The sequence below is a fragment of the Symphalangus syndactylus genome, chromosome 11 (assembly GCF_028878055.3).
Source record: "Symphalangus syndactylus isolate Jambi chromosome 11, NHGRI_mSymSyn1-v2.1_pri, whole genome shotgun sequence".
NCBI classification, from domain to species: Eukaryota; Metazoa; Chordata; class Mammalia; order Primates; family Hylobatidae; genus Symphalangus; species Symphalangus syndactylus.
In genome coordinates, this window is record NC_072433.2 from 84,434,843 (window position 1) to 84,453,324 (window position 18,482).

At 39.9% G+C, this 18,482-nt stretch overlaps 1 long non-coding RNA gene across 1 annotated transcript in view; it reads left to right on the forward strand.

Annotated features, from left to right (window-relative positions):
* The first annotated feature begins 271 nt into the window (after nt 1–271).
* The window catches only part of LOC134731748 (uncharacterized), a 29,827-nt gene continuing 11,616 nt past the window's right edge, over nt 272–18,482 (forward strand). The window contains exon 1 of the long non-coding RNA XR_010114306.1: nt 272–385. This is a non-coding gene — a long non-coding RNA (uncharacterized lncRNA). The remainder of the gene's footprint in view (nt 386–18,482) is intronic.

Below are 18,482 nucleotides of genomic sequence, written 5' to 3' on the forward strand. Positions count from 1 at the left end.
AAGAGGGCACTGGGCTGGATAACGCTTGAGCTGTCTGTGGACGGCAGAGCTAGAAGAGCACTGTAACATGCCCACTGGGGCTTTGGGAGTTGCAGGCACCCACCCCTGGATGCTACTACCATGGGGCTGGAGCCCAAAAGTGTTTGCCCCACCTCCTGCACCTGCCCATCTGCATGCTCCCCCTCCAGTAAGGGGTTTGAGTGCACAGAGGCTGAACAGACAAGCCACACCCCTGTCACACATCCTACGAGGGGGGTTAGGAAACTCTCCCATTTCAGCATGACCATCTTTGAGGGACTTTTGATGCTTTTTGTCTCAGCAGCCACAGAATTCATCAGACACAGCACAAAAGAGCAGGAGAAGACATAATGGCAGATGCCAGAAGGTAAGAAGGAATTCACCTGTGAGCAAGTGTGAGCTATGCCCTGGGGGGTATCTGAAGTGTGGGAGAAATTTGAGGGAGTTGGAACTTCTAGAAGTGGGAAGTGAAGGACAGAGCCAGAGAATGATACTGTTGTGGTCATTGTGATATTATTTTTATCCCCAAGATGTGGTATCTGGAGTGAGGTACAGAATATAATGCCTAATCCTACACATACGAAGAAGGAGATAGAGTATCTTGAATTTAGACAAGGCGATTAAGTCTCTGTCGTGGACTGAATGTTTGTGTCCCCTCAAAATCCATATGTTGAAGCCCTACACTCAGTGTTATGCTATGAGGAGGTAGGGCTTTTGAGGGGTAAATTAGGTTGAGCTGAGGGCATGAGCATGGAGCTTCCAAGGTGGGATTACTGCCCTTATAAGAAGAGCAAGAGATACCAAAGCTTCCTCTCTCCACCTAGAAGGTGACCATTTGCAAGCCAGGAAGAGAGCCCTCACCAAAACCCAAATATACTGGCACCTTCATCTTAGACTTCCCCACCTCCAGAACTTTGAGAAAATAAATTTCTGTTGTTTAAGGCACTCAGCCTAACCAGTACATGACCAATGATCTTCCTCTAGTTTAGCAGCAAATATTAAATATTTTCATTCACCTATTCATTTATTTCATTCAACCATTATTTCTGAAACACCTATCCTGTGCTATGAAGTAGTGACAATGGATTAGGTACTGAGCTAGGAGATGGAGATTTTTGTTTTCATGGACTCCCATTTTGTAGAGCAGAGATTCATGAGCCAGCACCCCTGAAATATTTGTTATTTCCTAAAGCTCCATGCTCTCTTCCAACTCCATGGCTTTGCACAGTTGTTCCCATTGGTACACTTTTCTTAACCTGCCCCACCCAACAGTCTATCTTGAAAGTTCCTGTTTATCTTTCAAGACTCAGCTCAGATATTACTTCCTTCGCTAATCTTTCCTAGACATGCCTTTTCTGCGTTTATATTGAAAAACTAAGCCTTAGAAAATTTAAACAACTTGCCCAAGGTTATATAACCATTAAGTTTAAGAGCAGGAATGCAATCCCAGGTAAGTATGGCTTTACCTTGGCTCCTGTGTAGACTAACATAACATCGGAGTTATACAATGGAGAGAACACACTGGGCTGGGAGCAAAATGCCAGATCTATTTAATGTCATTTATGTGACATTGGGTAAGTCATGTAAAATTCTCAAGCCTCAGTTTTTTTTAATCTATAAAACAGGAATGAGAAAGTTATCTCACAGGATAGTTGTGAGAATTAAAATATGACATTTAATTAGAAATCATGTAGCACAGTGCTTAAATCAATGAATATTTATTAGGAAAAGATATTTTAGTCTTCTTAGGCCTGATCATATAGGCCCATGAAGCTCTTGTGTTTGTGTAAAACGCTTTCTTTCTCTTGTGTGCGTGCTTCAAATGCTCACTTGTTAGTCAACAGCAGCTCCTGGGTAATTGTCTTGAGGATCTGAGGTTAGATCAGTAGCTTTCTAGCTAAAAATGTCTCCCAGAGGAGCAGAAGCGTATTTCCATATCGGCTTCTAAGTCTCCTATGTTTTTGATTATAGCTGAGTGAAATGAATGGAAAAAGACTGAAATGATTAAGTAGCTCTGCTGCTCTCCAACGGTGATGGGGAATGAATTTGACAGGAGAGGAGCAGACGAAGTCCTAGGATTCCAAAGAATTTTAATGGGCAACTGAATGTTAATAACTGTCAGAGCAAGCCTCAGATGATCACATCGAATCCTCACAGGCATCTTATGTTATTTCCTCTACATCTTACACATGTGTGAGACAACTAATAACATGGCCCGTGTACCACGATGCAGCCCAGAACTATGAATTTGACGAGGACATGGTTGATGATATTCCTTCTCTAAATACGATCCTCAGACCAGAAGCATCAGTGTCACTTGGGAAGTTGTTAGAAATACATTTTCGGGGCCCCACTCCAGACCTACTGCATCACAGGCTGTGTTTCTAAAAGATCCCCAGGTGATTCTCAGCTTCATTAAAGTCCAAAAAGTACTGAATTAACCATTGATGACAAAGCATTTGTGCTCAGATCTACACAATGGCAATAGACAGTTTAACTTCCTTGCTGTGTGTCTCTGGGCAAGCTACTTAACCTCTCTGACTCTATTTTCTCAGTTATAAACTAGAGATAATAATAGTTCCTACCTTACAGAGTTTTTCAAAGTAAGTGTGCCATAAATAAATGTAAAACCCTTAGGACAGTACTTGCTGCATAGGAAGACAGCAAAGTATTCTTGTTTTACAAGTGATAATAATAGTAATAATAGATCTTAATAGACTCATCCAAGTCACACAGTTAAAGTAGAAACAGAAAATTATAAGCCTCAAAATAATTGAAGACAGAGGCCACCAATTTTGGTTCCTGTCAATGAAGAACTTCGAAGGAGGGGAAATATTGATACAGTGGCTTTGAGTAGATCATCTCTGGGGCAGCCATGACTGACATCTTATCAGGTAGATCAGAAAAGGTCAACAAATATCTGACATACCTATTGCATACCAAAACTTAAGTTAAATTATTATTTCTTCTATTTCTTATCATCATAAACCTGAGTTTTTTCCAAGTCTGTTTGCTAGGAAAGGCTGGCAGACTCCCAGTAAAATGGAAAGGTCCCAGTAAAATGGAAAGGTCTGTATTAATAATTCTAGTGACTGTTACCTTACAACTTTGGGAGTAGAATAAGTTTATGATAACAACGTTTACAAGAATATTTGCCATAGATAACTGTATTCGTTCACCTATGTTTATTATTGGAATTTGATTTTATTCTCAAAAACTGTTGATGGCAATCTACTATTACATCTCTGATTTGGCTGTATACAATTGGACAAGTGCAAAATGACTCTGCATATATCTTAAAATTAGGAATCCAGATAAAAGCATATGCGGGTGAGGTTTTTTTGGTAAAATGTATTTTACAAGTAAAAGAAATTAAACAATTTAAAATGTACATTGTGGAATATAAATTTGTCACAATTAACAAGTGATAGAGGGATTACGTCACAATTTAGTTGGGCAGAAGGACAGGGTCATACCAAGGTTATGTAAAATGATTCACGTTAGAACTTCTAATTGTGTGGAATTAAGAAAATTTGGCTAGGTGGAGTGGCTCATGCCTGTAATCCCAGCACTTTAGAAGGCCAAGGTGGGTGGATCGCTTGAGCCCAGGAATTTGAGAACAGCCTGGGCAACATGGTGAAACCTCATCTCTACAAAAAGTTTGCCAGGTGTTGTGGTGCATGCCTGTAGTTCCAGCTACTCAGGAGGCTGAGGTGGGAGGATTAACTAACCCTGGGAGGCAGAGGTTGTAGTAAGCCGAAATTGCATCACTGCACTCCAGCCTGGGCCACAGAGTAAGACCCTGTCTCTCTCTCTCTCTCTCTCTCTCACAGACACACACACACACACACACACACGATAAAATAAAATAATGAAGTAAAAGAAAAAGAAAAAATTTAAGTAGACTACGATGAAAGATAGCAAGCATTTATATTATATCATTCAATTAGAGCACCGTCTGAGTTAATGTTTTATGAGATTGCAGTTTTCAACTGGAGAGGATTACTTGATCATATTTGTTGTTTAACTTTCCTCCCTCATTAATCTATGGTTAACTGAAGTAGATTATTTGTTTTCAATTGGATCTAAATATGTCTTTTATAATCATCTCCATCTTTATAAACATAATTAATTCCTTCAAGTGTCCAGGTGGTAAATTCTCTCCTACATCTACTTGTATATATATATAGAGAGAGGGAGAGAGCCGGCGAGGAAAGAAAAGAGACAGTAATGTATTGCTTAATGAAGGGGAGAATTCTGAGATTTTGTCATTTTGCAAACATCATAGAGTGGACTTACACAAACCTAGACGGTATAGCCTATTGTCCCTAGGCTACAAACCTGTACAGCATGCTGTACTGAATACGATAGGCAATTGTAACACAATGGTTGGTATTTGTGTATGTAAACATAGAAACGGTACAGTAAAAATATGGCATAAAATATAAAAACTGGTGCACCTGTGTAGGGCATGTAACATGCATGGAGGACTAGAAGATGCTCTGGGGGAGTCAGTGAGTGAGCGGTGAGTGAATGTGAAGGCCTAGGACATTACCCTACTGAATACTTTATGAACACTGTACACTTAGGCTACACTATAAACACACATTTTTCTTTCTTCAGTGATAAATTAACTTCAGCTTACTGTAACTTTATTTACTTTATAAAGTTTATAAGGTAGGTTCGTTTATACCAGCATCACCACAAACATGGGAGTAATGTATTGTGCTACGATGGTATTATGGCTATGACTTCCGCAGGTGATGGAAGTTTTTCAACTCCCTTATATTCTTATGATGCCACTGGCATATATACAGTTTGACAATGACTGGAAGGTCATTGTGCAGTACATGAATGAATATACACATACACATACTAACAATTTGGATATTAAACAGGGGAGATGATATAGATTATTGGGCAGAGAGCATAGTGGCATTGGATCCTTTGCTGATGATATTTGCATAAAGTAATTAAATCTGCCCCTGAGAAATAAACTTCCTCTGCCGATAGGAAGAAAATCTTTCTCATCAGACAGGTTTTCCTGTATCAGGGTTTACTCAGTTTGAACTGCTCAGGTATTATAATGCTGAAGCTTTCTCTTTTAATTACTTGGGCAAACTAGAATAACTTCCTGCGTACAGAAATGTATTTTGTTTTAAATGCTCAAAGTCTAATTAATCAGAATGTCAGTGCTCATTTGTATCAGGGGAAACCAGGGGAGAAAAGGGGGAAGGAAATTATCACAGTTGTCTTTGTTCCTTGGTGCTAACAGATTTAAAATGTCACCTTTGCTGCAAACTCTGTACCTCTGTAATGACAGAGATGAGGCACAGCTGTGTGCCCTGGTTCTCTTGTGGGACCAAGTGAATTTCGTCAAGGCATCTGTAGCATCTATTGTGAGGGTGAAGGAGCTGATTCATTTAATGACACATTGGTTCGAGACATCATTTGCCAACCCCACTGAGAAAAATAAGAACTTAACCAGCACATGGGCACCATGTGAGCTTTTCTCTTTTTGTGTCCCTTTTCTTTATTGTTCAGTGCCCACTCCTTTCTTGGTAGGCAGAGGGGATATATATAGAGAGAAGGGGTGTGGGACACAAGGGCTGGTGTAGAATGTGGAACATCTGTAGTATATTATTTCAAAGCACAGCATAATGGTTTGGTAGGAATCAAAGAATAGAAACGAAAATATTCAGTGGCATAACCAAATATTATGGTGCAAGGGAAGAAGGCACATAAAAGGAAAAGAGAAACTCTCAGCACTATTTGAATGGGCCGTTTAATGTTTGTGCTTAAGTTCTTCTTCTGCTATAGCTGTTCTACCAGAGGCAGGGTGGCCTTCCACGGGATGACCAGCATGTGCCTATTGTTAAAGCGAACTAAATGTGGCCTGAGAAGGACTCCATACTTGTATATTTGAGTCCTTGTGGACCAATGGCAACCTAATTTAATAGCTAGACAAGATTGAAAATCTAACTTAGGAATATGTGTCTGTGACAATTGCTGAGTCCTGTCCAATCACAGCAGCCATACTTCAACCACTCATACACTGCTGGAGTGTTCAAACTGGTTTAAATGAGGCAAACGCCAACCTGTAACTAATCCAGCTGTTTCTGTGCCTCACTTCCAATTTCTGTACATCACTTGCCTTTTTTTTCTACAAATTTCTTCTGACCACAAGACATCCCTGGAGTCTCCCTGAATCTGCTATGATTCTGGAGGCTGTCCGATTTGCAAATCGTTCATTGCTTAGTTAAACACCTTTAAATTTATTTCGGCTAAAGTTTTTCTTGTAACACTATTGTAGTGTCTTTCCTCCCCTTTGGTTACAACAAAATCTAGCAATGACGAAGGGATATGAGGGAGACACAGGGACTAGTTTCAATATTTTGAGATAAATTTGATAAACAGAAAATTTGAATAAATTTGTATGAATTCTTCATTTGGCAGAAATAGAGATGGGGATTTATTATAACACATTTATATAGAGCCATTTTCTACAAGGACTATGTCTTCTTTGTCTTTGTATAAAGTTGCTAATAATCTTTATTTGTTAATCTGAATGACACCCTCTGTTTACTCTTTGTATATTTTTGTGCTTAACATTGATATTAACGTTAGTCACTTTGTAAAAACATACACTACTTCTATATAATTGGCTCCTATCTCTAAGCATCTCTAAATATTCTGTGTATCTTCCTCATTTGTTTGAATAACAACTTACTAGTGAAAATAGAAAAACAGAAGGACAAAGAAACAAAGCTTCTTGCTTGCGTAGATCTTTGGTCAGATGACAGGTGTGGTTTTGAAACATTTCTTAAATTTTGTGTGTGTGTGTGTGTGGTGGAGAGCATTTATAGATCTTCAAGAAGAAACTTACCTGTTAAAATAACGATAACAATAATTCTAACACTTAAGAAAGGTGACGTTGTGGGGAAACTGGGCCACATATGTTACTGTCCTCTAATTGGTTTTCCATTTTTGAAGAATTATCTAGTAATATGTATTAAGTATTTATTGTATGTTAAGAATTTTTAAATATTCAAACAATTTGTCAACTTAATTCCACTCCAGAAAATGTTTGCTTATTTGGTATCAAACAAGAAATTGAGGTCATTTATATTAAAAGTATGTCCTAGAGCAGGGTGCAGTGATGCCCACCTGTAGTCCCAGCTACTTGGGAGGCTGAGATGGGAGGATTGCTTGAGGTCAGGAGTTCAAGGCTGCCACGCCTGTGCCACTTTACTCTAGCCTAGGCAGCATTTTATTTCATGACATATATATATCATAAACAAAAGAACTCAAAGATTTAAAAAGAGAGTTTGGAACTACCCAGAAGAGCTATCATTGGAGAAAACAAATCAGACAAAAAAAAAATTGTAAAAAAGTAGTTTCAGCCTTGAGCTCATGGATGCCCCATTTACCCTGATGTGATTATTATACATTGTATGCCTGTATCAAAATATCCCATTTACCCCATATATATATATATATATATATATATATGTATGTATATACACCTACTATGTACCCATGAAAATTAAAAATAATTGTTTTGAAAAGTAGGTTCAGAAAAGTGCATAAAAATAGTGGCCAAAACTGCAATTACTTTTGCACCAACCTAATATTAAAGGTAATGAAAACTGGGAAAAACAAAAATTTCCCTGAAGAGCAATTAAACTCACTGATGAAATACTATTCAAGACAAGTTTTGGAAACATGGTAACACATAGAAAGATGTGTGCAAGAAATAATGTTAAATGATTAAAATAGAATACAAAGTAATATGGACACAAGTCAGAGCTATGTCGATATATATGTAAACATGCTATTAAATGTGAAGTAAAATAGGTTAACGTTTATTAAGCCTACTATAAAAAAACAGCTTCAACATTGTCTTTGGATCTTCGTTTCCTTATAAAGGCTCTTGTGTCAAATTACTCTTTATTCACATTTCAGAATTAGAGCTTTGGAGAAGTAATCAAAGGAAACTGACTTCATAGTAATTAAGGTAAATAAATAAATAAATTTGTGTGTTTTTCTCCTATTGACCTATCTTTATTAGTTTGACTTTTTTTTTCAGAACCAGCTAGGGACCCTAAGATGGTTGAGGAAAACCTTTTCTACCCTTACAATATCATCAAAAGTGATTTCTGTGGCCAGTGAATGCCAAGTCAGTAAAACGCATATTTGGAAATCAACCAACAGGAAATCCTGAAACTATATGTTGGTTTTCAATTTTTTTTTCCTCCCTTGAGTTTGTTTTTAATCATCAGCTTTAATTTAATTTTTTCCTGGTGTACATAAATGGCACAAATATTTGGTATCAATCCAATTTTTATGTGAAAACTGCAAACCCATGTAGGGTACCCCCATCTCAAAAGAGAAGCACAAGACTGCATTTGACTGGTACAACCTTTCTGTGGATCCTCTGGTAGGAAATCTCTTTCATTTTCACACTTTCCTATTGCCTATGTTGTCCAGCTGGTTATACTACCTCTCCTCTTCACCTGATTATACCTGATTACTGCTGACTCGATGGGCGGGGAGAGTCGTTGACTCCTGACAGAATGACTCTGTCACCCCTTGTAAGTTACTGGGGATCCCTCTCTGAAGACTGCCTGCTTGTTCTCTGGGGACTAGTCCTTATTTCCCTTCTGTGATACAGAGGGGAAGGTTATTTGTATTAAGCAAACATCTCTGAGAAACAACTCTCTCTGCAACATAGAGACCACAAGGAAAAGTGCAACATTGAAAGAATAGGGACTATGAATTGTTTTGAGTAGACAGAAATTTCTGCAAATGTATCTCTATCTTTCGCTCTTAAAAAAAAATCTACTTAGCTTAGAAAAAGCTTCCTTCTTGACTCCCAATCCCCACCTTCTCAATAATGTTTTGAGTATATTCCTACAAATTTATTTTTTATATGCCTAATTTTTTAAAAAACAAAAAAACCTGGATTTGTACTTCATGTATTCCTTTTAAAATTCTTTTTCACTTAATCTATAATGGATATTTTATTTTTGTATCTCTATATAGAGATCTAGTTTCTTTTAGTGACTGCATAGTACAGATCAGTGCTGTCTGAGAGAAATATAGTGCAAGGTTCAAATGCAAGTCACATATGTAATTTTATGTATTCTAATAGCTACATTAAAAAGGTTAAAAAGGTGAAATTAATTCCAGTAATATATTTAGGCCAGTATACCCAGAATATTATTACTGCTACATTCAATCAATATAAAAATTAATGACATTTTTTACCTTTTGTTTCATATCTTCAAAATCCAATGTGTACTCAATTCAGACTAGCCTCATTTCAAGTGGTTAGTAGCTACTGTACTGGACAGCACAGGAAGAAATGTATCCTGAAACTAGTTTCCTAATGAGGAACATTCCAATGCTTATTCATATGAACAATGAAATAAAAACATTCTTTTGACATATCTTGAGCACTTACAGCAGTGGTTTTCCAGGATGAATTCACAGAGGTGAAAAGTGCTGGGCCAAAGGGACAGAACATATCCAATTTTAATAGAGTTGGCTCCAAAAAAGACTCAAAAAAGATACTCTCAACAACAGTGTTGGAGGATCCATTTCCTCACAGACTCACCAATGATGGATATTCTTTTTTTTTTTTTTTTTTTTTTTTTTTTTTTTTGAGATGGAGTCTCGCTCCGTCACCCAGGCTGGAGTGCAGTGGTGTGATCTTGGCTCACTGCAAGTTCTGCCTCCTTGGTTCACGCCATTCTCATGCCTCAGCCTCCTGACTAACTGAGACTACAGGCGCCCACCACCTCACCCGGCTAATTTTCTGTATTTTTAGTAAAGACAGGGTTTCACCCTGTTCGCTATGATGGCCTCAATCTCCTGACCTTGTGATCTGCCCGCCTGGGGCTCCCAGAGTGCTGGGATTACAGGTGTGCAATGATGGATATTCTAATTATAGTTTTCCAATCTGATTGGTAAAAATCTTACCATGGTTCGGTAAGTACTGGGATTGAAAACTGGAATTTTCTTCTGTAGAATTCCTGTTGAGCTTGAATTTTTCCCTGGGTTAATTGAACCAGGTACTAACCCTTTATTCTGTGCCTAGGTTCTGGAGAATCCCCTCCTGTTACATGAGGGAGCTCCTCACAGTTACATCTGGGGACTGGAATCACAGCCCCTGTTCTTCAGCCCGGGGCAGGGAATGAGAGCAGTCCTCAAACTTTCGGGTCAATATGCAGAACTACACTGGCACAGACACCATCATTCCAAATTCCTCATTTTTGTAAAGGTTAGCCAGAAACACAAAGTAATCATCTTTTTTTTTGTGTTCTTTGGATATAAGATACATCTCTGCTACCAAGAAAGAGACTGCAACAAAGCACAGCTTTATTGGGAGTACATGTAAATGAGGAGACCTTAATTACCATAAAATCAATTTCCTTAGATTACTTCCCCAAAGCTCTAATTCTCAAATGTGAATTAAGAGTAACTTGAATAGAATGAATAGAATGTGTAAATAGACAACAACATGAGAAGGAAATTGAAGGTTGAATCTAGGGAAGAAATGGCTCAGGTTAAAAGGAAAAACGAGGAGAGTTAGAGGGGCAGAAACAGGAGCTTCTGTTTCGTGATAGGTATGATTAGCCCTCCATGAACTTCCTCTCTTCTTCGCAGAGACTCCTTTCCTTAACTAAGTTCCTTCTCTGAACCCTGGTGTGCTCTTCTAACCGTGTAACTGTGTCCGGAATTGGTGGATTCTTGGACTCACTGACTTCAAGAATGAAGCCGTGGACCCTTGTGGTGAGTGTTACAGTTGTTAAAGATGGTGTGTCCGGAGTTTGTTCCTTCTGATGTGTGGACGTGTTCAGAGTTTCTTCTTTCTGGTGGGTTTGTGGTCTCACTGGCTTCAGGAGTGAAGCTGCAGACCTTCGCGATGTTACAGCTCATAAAGGCAGCGCAGACCCAAAGAGTGAGCAGCAGCAAGATTTATTGCAAAGAGCGAAAGAACAAAGCTTCCACAGTGTGAAAGGGTACCCGAGGGGGTTGCCTGGGCAGCCTGCTTTTATTCCCTCATCTGGCCCCGCCCACATCCTGCTGATTGGTCCATTTTGACAGGGTGCTGATTGGTGCATTTACAATCCCTGCGCTAGACACAGAGTGCTGATTGGTGCATTTACAATCCTCTAGCTAGACATAAAAGTTCTCCAAGTCCCCACCAGATTAACTAGACACAGAGCACTGATTGGTGTGTTTACAAACCTTGAGCTAGACACAGGGTGCTGATTGGTGCGTTTACAAACCTTGAGCTAGACACAGAGTGCTGATTGGTGTATCCACAATCCTGCAGCTAGACATAAAAGTTCTCCAAGTCCCCATTAGATTAGCTAGACAGAGCTCTGATTGGTGCGTTTACAAACCTTGAGCTAGACACAGAGTGATGATTGGTGTGTTTACAAACCTTGAGCTAGACACAGAGTGCTGATTGGTGCATATACAATCCTCTGGCTAGACATAAAAGTTCTCCAAGTCCCCACCCAACTCAGGAGCCCAGCTGGCTTCGCCTGGTGGGTCCTGCACCAGGGCCAAGGGTGGAGCTGCCTGCCAGTGCTGTCCTGTGGCAGTCCCGTGCCAGGCGCCTGTACTCCTCAGCCCTTGGGCAATTGATGGGATATACATATTACATATATTATATATATAACATATTATATATTACATATATTATATATTACATATAACATATATTACATATATTATATATAATATATAGTAATATATTATATATTATATATATAATATATTATATATAATATATAATATTATAATATATAATTATATATTATATATATAATATATAATTATATATTATATATAATATATTATATATAATATATAATTATATATTATATATAATATATTATATATAATATATAATTATATATTATATATAATATATTATATATAATATATAATTATATATTATATATAATATATTATATATAATATATAATTATATATTATATATATAATATATAATTATATATTATAATATTATATATTATATATTGGATATATATAACATATATATTATATATATATATGTTATATATATGGCCCGGATGCTAAGCCCCTCACTGCCTGGGGCTGGTGGTGCCAGCCAGCCAGTCCGAGTGCGGGGCCGCGGAGCCCGTGCCCACCAGGAACTCACACTGAATATATATATATTCAGCCCATCACTGCACTGTGGGAGCCCTGGTCTGGGCTGGCCGAGACTGGAGACGGCTCCCTCTGCTTGCTGGGAGGTATGAAGGGAGAGGCACGGGCAGGAACCAGGGCTGCAGGGTGGCAGTGCTCATGTGACAGTGTGAGTTCCTGGTGGGCACGGGCTCCGCGGCCCCGCACTCGGACTGGCTGGCTGGCACCACCAGCCCCAGGCAGTGAGGGGCTTAGCATCCGGGCCATATATATAACATATATATATATAATATATATATGTTATATATATCCAATATATAATATATAATATAATATATAATTATATATTATATATACACACACAGATATATAGACAGAGAGAGAGAAATAGATTTTAGAAATCGACAGTTTTGGTTTTTAATTTTCTTGCTTTTTAGGCCATTTATTTTAGATCCTGTGAATCCTACTGTCAATGTGTGTGACACCTGCAATGCCTGGGACGAAGCTGCCCATGTGGTGAGATGCAGCCTGTCGAAGCCTCTTTTCAGTGGAGTGAGAGCCAAGCCCCCTTGGTTTTTCATAGACAATTGGTGAACGGGACAAGGAGACACTCTCCTTGGATGTCTGTGAAAAAAAAGAAAAAGGTTGCAAAACATGTTGCCAATAAGAATGCTCTAGATTAAAGGCAGGATGAAGGAAAGTTGTCTTAATGTAAATTATCTGTTTTAGTAAACCTACTCTTTAACAAATATGTTTATGTGAGGCATCAGAAGCAAATGTGTTTTGGCTTTTAAGAGAATTAAAATTGCTTCCCCTATTTTTTATTTGTTTGCTTTGGTGGCTTTGTGACCAAAAAAAATTGTTTTAATCCAAATAGCCACAATAAATAAATAAGCAAATGAATAAAATTCCCATTTCACTGGAGAGAAAAGATTAACTGACAAAGTAAAGCATCTCCCCCTTTTTAGTTTCAGTTAATTATAGTGTCAGGATGACTTTTTAACTTACCTGGCAATCTGGAACCTCACAGAGTCACTTGCGTTTTAAAAATTTCCATGTGAAAACATGATTGTGCCAAGTACTCCCTATTAACTTTTAGACATCATCTATAAAATCACTACAGGAAAATAAGGAAATATCTGAGAGATACACAGTGGATTGCCTCAGAATAAATCGTTCCCCAAATCATTTTATGACTGCCTGAGTCGCGACTCATGGGTCAGAGTAGAGTCATAGTTAAGGTTTGCAACTGGCTTAGTAGCAAGAGGGGATAAACAAACTATCCAGGCTGTTGAACTGTCCAGTTTCGCTACAACTGTATTTACTTGCTGGGATCAACTGTTTTCTTTCCTATTAAGGTATTAGCAGCCACTGTTAATGGAAGCCAGGGTCCGCTAGAAATAGACCAGAGGAAATTTCCTGACTCACTTGCATAACAACAGTTCATCAGCACTGAAGATATATGAAGTGTGACTGCAGAGTAATGCGAGTGATTAGGTTTCTCTGCACAACAAAACTCTTACATACAAATGAGCACTGTCTCCTTCAGGAGAGTCCTCAGGGAACCCGTATGCTTATCCCAGTGTGTGATTGGTCTGGAAACATTTTTGGATGCCCTCTGGGGCTTTTGAACACTGTTAGTGGTGACAAAGTGTGTCCTTTGAGGATCGATTAGATTGTTGGAAATGGTACAATGTATTCATAGTATACATCTGTTGTTTTTGTCTACCCAGAAGCCTCTGTCCCAACTTGTGTTTGGAGAGGCTGTATTTCTTTCTTTTTTTTTTTTTTTTTTTTTTTTTTTGAGACGGAGTCTGGCTCTGTCACCCAGGCTGGAGTGCAGTGGCGCGATCTCGGCTCACTGCAAGCTCCGCCTCCCGGGTTCACGCCATTCTCCTGCCTCAGGCTCTCTGAGTAGCTGGGACTACAGGCGCCTGCCACCATGCCCGGCTGATTTTTTTTGCATTTTTAGTAGAGACGGGGTTTCACCGTGGTCTTGATCTCCTGACCTCGTGATCCGCCCGCCTCGGCCTCCCAAAGTGCTGGGATTACAAGCGTGAGCCACCGCGCCCGGCCGAGAGGCTGTATTTCTTCTGTTGTTCATTCTGTCTTTGAAGGCTCTCGAGGAGAAAATAGCTTTTAATATCCCTTGGGAAATGGCCACATTTTCCCCTGGCAATTGAACCCATTTCTTTCTTGAATGACTGCTCCTCAACCAGGTCTAAGTTGTTCAGGTAGGCTGACTTGACCACTAGTTCCAGAGCACAGACATGTGACGAGCCTGGCCGTAGTCATTGATTCAGGGATGGACACATGACTGAAACAGCATGCTGGCATTCAGTTCTGGTACATGGATTTTAACTGTTGGGAGGAGAATTTCTCACTCTGCTATGATATAAGCATGAAGCTACTGGCTTCCACTTGCTACTACAAAGAGCCTGCTTAAAAATGGAGCCAACATAAAAGGAAGCAGATTTAAGACCTGAGCGATGAGACCCATGGATGTGCACATGTGTGTATATCCACATAATGAGACTAAGTCTTGATTTCTGCACCTTGATCCAGATATACTTGGAGCAGAAACAATGCTGGGACTCTTTTGTATCATGAGCCAGTAACCTATTTGCCTAGCAGGTTGATTTGGGCTTCAATCTTGCAACCAAGTGAGTCCTGACTAAACCAGCAGAATAGAGCCAGGTAAGGTTCTTCCTTAAGAAGAGAAGAAGGAAGGTATCAAGACATTTATGACAGATTTCTACTCAACACTGAGCACCTGCTAAATGCTGGGCCTAATAGTCGAGATGCTGAGATGAACTAGTCCATTCAGGATGCTGAGATCTTTCAGCCTGGAAGAGACTGCTTTTCTTCCTTTGCTCACGCAGACTCAAGGGGCCATTCTCAAGGAGGAGTTAGTGACAGGAATGTCTTTGGCAAAGACAGCACTCTTGAGTGTGGTGAGAACATGTTATTTATTTCCCAAGGTGATTAATTTTTGAAGAAGACAACAAATAGCTGAGGCTATGAATTCTATCTCTGTAAAAATAGAGTTATGTTTTCCCCTGTAGTCAGATCTCCTGTGGAACGTGAGAAAACAGGAATTTCTACGTATGGAGCAAGGACAGTATGGTTAGCACATAATACATGTGTTTATTTCAGAGTTGGGGAGAACTCCTGACCAGCGTGACACCTAACATTGGAGTGAAGGGGCAGTGGATGAGGAGAAAGTTAACCCTGCACCAGTCCTAACTCTAATTTTCTCAGCAGCATTTCTGTCGCTTGAAGATGGTCCTCCTCGTGTCAGCTTTTTTGCACTTTTCTTAGGTTGCTAAAAGACTGGAATAAAAAAATGGGGCTTTGCTCTGAAATGAGTAAGGTGGATGATATGGTTTGGCTCTGTGTCCCCACCCAATGCTCATCTTGTAGCTCCCATAATTCCCAGGTGTTGTGGGAGGGACCCTGTGGGAGATAATTGAATCATGGGGCGGGTCTTTCCCCTGCTGTTCTTGTGATAGCGAATAAGTCTCCCAAGAGCTGATGGTTTTAAAAATGGAAGTTTCTCTGCGCAAGCTCTTTCTCTTTTCCTGCTGCCATCCGTGTAAGATGTGACTTGTTCCTCCTTGCCTTCCACCATGATTATGAGGCCTCCCCAGCCACGTGGAACGGTAAGTCCATTAAACCTCTTTCTTTTGTAAATTGCCCAGTTTCAGGTATGTCTTTATCAGCAGTGTGAAAATGGGCTAATACAGTGAGATTTCTTTGGTTGCGAGGTATGTGATCCTTGCAACCGAGGAAAGGTTATTGCAGGGCACATAGGCCAGCGATTCCTCATCATCATCACGCCCTCCTGGGCCTCATCATCTCCTGTCTCTGCCTCTCTCTGCATCTGCTCTCTACACCAAGCAACTTCTCCCCCTTCTACTGATCAGCTTCACTTGCTGACTCATGCTTCCTGCTTCTTCATCCCTTCCACCTGCAGAGACCACAGCTCTCATGGACAGGCTGTTCCCACTTCAGCTGCCAACTCCAACTGGCCAATTCCTTCTGTGTTTTTTAGTTCAGATCCCTGAGAGGACAGACTGATCGGTCCAGTTTGTGGTTTTGAGCCAGATTACCCAGAATCACTGGCTGGCCTATGGGGTAGCTAGCTGTAATCAGGACGGGGCAACATCACGTGAAGCCAACAACAGAGAAGCAGGAACCTTAGAGGTCTGGGGGACTGGATCAGGCTCCTTGGCTGGCCAGTCCCACACAGTTTTGCCTTGTATGCTCCTGTCTTTTCCCGCAGGCCCTGGTGAAAATAGGCTCTGAGAAGAGGCTTAGTGGCTGCCATTTTCAGGTCACCCGAATGTTCCTGTTTCTAGTGGTACTAACTCAGACACTTTCAAAAGTTTTGTAGGAAACGCAGGAAAAAAAACATCTCTTCCTTAGCAAGTCAAAAGTAGAAGAAGCCATGATCAGAAAAGGCAATAGGTCATGGGAGTGGGTGGGGCGTTGGCAAGCAAATCTATGAGGGGACAAAGAGAAAATAAAGGGAGTGTCTGGAGAACCAGTCTGAAACTGAGAATTACGCTCCAGGGAGGTGTTTCCATATGATGCCCTATACTCACAGCTGCTCCTTGTGCTACCTTCCTCTGCCCACTCACAACCCAGAGCTGCATTATGTCCCATAGTCAATGTTTTAGGCACCTTATGGCCTGTATAGGCTGGTCTGGGAAACTTACCACCATTTATGACCTTGATCCTATAGAAAAATGTATTATACTCACAGTTGAACTAACTGACTTACAAATGGACTTGTGGAGCCCAGTTGGGGCTAGAATTGGGAAGTGCCTATAAATAGGTGCAATCTGGGACTTTTGCTTGGGAACCAACAACACTAGAGAATCAATAGCTCTCAAAAGAAGCTTCTGCTTGCCTTTTTCACCACCTACCTTGCTCCAAGGAGGAAAGTGTTACTGGGATTTAGTTAGATTTTAAAAAGTGACTTTAACCACGAGCTGATAGATATTTTTATGGTTTCTAGGAAAGGGATTAAAAGTAATACCAAATGCTGGGGCCAAAGTGATCAAAGAGCGCGTGCTGCTCATTTGGGAGGTAAATGCAACACATCCTTTTGCCCCTTCTTTTCTCTAGCTTCCAGGAGGGGTGGAGAGGCAACCTTTCACACACTCCTTTATTCCTTTCTGTGCTCTCTCTGTAGAAGCCAGGGCTCTGCTGCCCAGTAAAGGATGTGTTAGGTAGCTTTATCCCAGAAGCTCTCAAGCTGAAGTGTGATCAGAAACACCTGGTGAAGTGGTACATAATCCAGACCCTCTCCTGGAATTTGGTTGCAAGGTCTAAGGTGCAGCCTGGGAAGTTGTATTTTTAAACAAGTAACCTATATGATTCTGGTGCAGATAGATATTTGAGAAAGAGAGCTTGGACCCTGGGGCAGAATCTGGCTCTCCTACTCAGATGAGGGGTGTTTGTACATGTATGCACATGTGTGTGTACTTGCCCTGGTTTAGTCCTGGGTTCCAGGAGAGACCTCTTATCCAAGCAAAAAAATGTGCTCCTATGCAGCTCAGAAGAGCTCCACATTTAAGTTTGAGGCCAAGGTCAAGTGGAGTAATAGTTCCCACTTGTTAGGCATAGACCTCTGAGCCAGTACCTCTGGAGAGAGCGGTGGTTATCAACCTTCTGTGTGCTAGAACTGCCTGGGAAGCTTTAGAAAATACTGATGGCTGCGCTTCATTCCCAGTGTCTGATTTCACTGGTTTGAGTACAGTCTGGACATTTAGCGTTTTTTAAAGTTCCTTGGGTATTTCTAATGTGCAGCCAAAATTGAGAACCACTGTTATAAGGAGAAGGATTTTCATTTTCCTAGCGCCTTGGCTAAAAACAATGTTAGCCTTTAAGGATGGACACTATAGAATAAATCTTGATATTTGCATTTCTGTAAGGCAAAACAAACAAAAAAATCAACAATATATGAGATAACATCTTAACTAATGTTTACCTTCGAATATATTATAAAAATATTCTTAGTCCGGCTTCTTTCGTCCTTTGGATAAAAAGAAAGGCGTGGCATGATAAAACTCAGAATTCTCTAAAGCATCTTGGCTAGAGATAAAATCAACTGCAACAATACCTCTGGCTTTGAAAACCTTCTCTAAAGAAAGAGAAAAGTGTTAAACCTTTATGCTTTTGATTCTCTTTTTCCTGAGACTTAACTGATCAGATTCATAGTTGATATAGGTATAGCATTTCAGGAATATCTATGGTTTAATTCTTTT